Below are 1,504 nucleotides of genomic sequence, written 5' to 3' on the forward strand. Positions count from 1 at the left end.
TAAAATACATTCGGACACCATCACAAACTGACTTAAAGATAAAACTGAAGTCGAGTGCCCCCCCCTTCTCCCTGCATTAGGTGTTAGGTTCAGGTATCACTTCTCCTAAAGAATAACAATTGCCTGGCTTTACATCAACTGTCAGTGCTGTATATTTGTATATTGTCATTATCATTCATTTCGCCCACTACATAAGTGACAAGCTGAAATTGAACTGTTTGACAGATTCAAATAAAAGCTTTTTGCTTTGTTGACATATTGATGTTATCTACTAGCTAGCTCCCTGACTGTACACATACATTTTGAATGTAGTGTAAGACACAAGTTCATTTGTTTAAATCAAACTGGATGTTCAGTGTGAGTTAGGTTAAAACTTCTCATCCACTGGAGAAGATGCACAACATGTCTCCTTGCAGGAGCAATAGTGTTAAATTCGCCACATATTGAATTGTTATGTGGGGACTGCTAAGGATCCATCAGAACTGAACCTTACTCCACAAGAAACCCATCAGTTTGTCATCTGAGCCTCTGTAGACACACATAGAAAAGCTCCAAATACCTTTTAGAAAGTAAGTGAGCAGTAAGAGAGGATACAATCAGAGAGTGGAAAGTGTCAATTAACTTTTATTTGAAATATAATTTTGCATGTTTTTTTTAAAATAATGAAATATTGAGCAAAGCTGAGACAAAAGACAACAAGAAGGAGAGTGCCTCCATCTTACATTACATTACCTCCCCTGTCCCCTCTCTCTCTCTCTCTCTGATTGTGTCACATTTGACACTCTCTCTCTCTCTCTCTCTCTTTTCGCGTACCCCTCAGTTCACTCATCTGTAACCATTCTCACTCGGTTTCACACCGCTCTGTCTCCAATTTCAATCTCACAACACTGTCCTCAGTCTCAGTTGTCAAGGTAAAAACCCACACAACATGATTGGATTTTCATGCATGCGTACTATCTTTGTGTGTGCATTTTTGATGTCTGTTTAGCAATGAAAATACCACTGTTTAAGAAAAAAAAATTTTTTTTACTTCTTATAGCCTGAAGTCCTATCTTTGAATAGGTTTGAGATAATAATTGATTTCTTTCATCTAGCAGCCTGAAAGAGGAAAAAAATGCTTTTATTGCTTGTTGCCAAAGGGTTGGCTTCTTTTATTTTTTTAAATAATAAATGTAAGCAACATGGACCAAATTTGAAAATGTATTGATATTTTGTAGCTGAATGGGGTTTAAGAATGTGAACACACAGATTCTACGGAAGGAAGGTCACAGTTTTGTATTCAAGACTGACACTGTCCAGGTTGTGCTAAAAAGACCAAACTGTGGAGGAATATAAATGATGTTCTTGATAAGTATGTATATTAATATAAGGCACAGACATGCACATAAGTACTTTATGCTACCTGCTTAAAAAGATGCACTGAAAGAAAGTTGAGAAAGGGGAGATGATAATTTCCTACTGTGTTTAATGCTAATTATTTTACTGAAAAGAACAATGTAAAAGC

At 36.3% G+C, this 1,504-nt stretch overlaps 1 protein-coding gene across 1 annotated transcript in view; it reads left to right on the plus strand.

Annotated features, from left to right (window-relative positions):
• Positions 1-1,504, plus strand: part of trpc7b (transient receptor potential cation channel, subfamily C, member 7b) — a 47,826-nt gene that overhangs the window by 4,364 nt on the left and 41,958 nt on the right. The window lies entirely within an intron of this gene.

This window comes from Pundamilia nyererei, unplaced genomic scaffold (assembly GCF_000239375.1).
Source record: "Pundamilia nyererei isolate P.nyererei 1_Seehausen unplaced genomic scaffold, PunNye1.0 scaffold00008, whole genome shotgun sequence".
Classification (NCBI taxonomy): Eukaryota; Metazoa; Chordata; class Actinopteri; order Cichliformes; family Cichlidae; genus Pundamilia; species Pundamilia nyererei.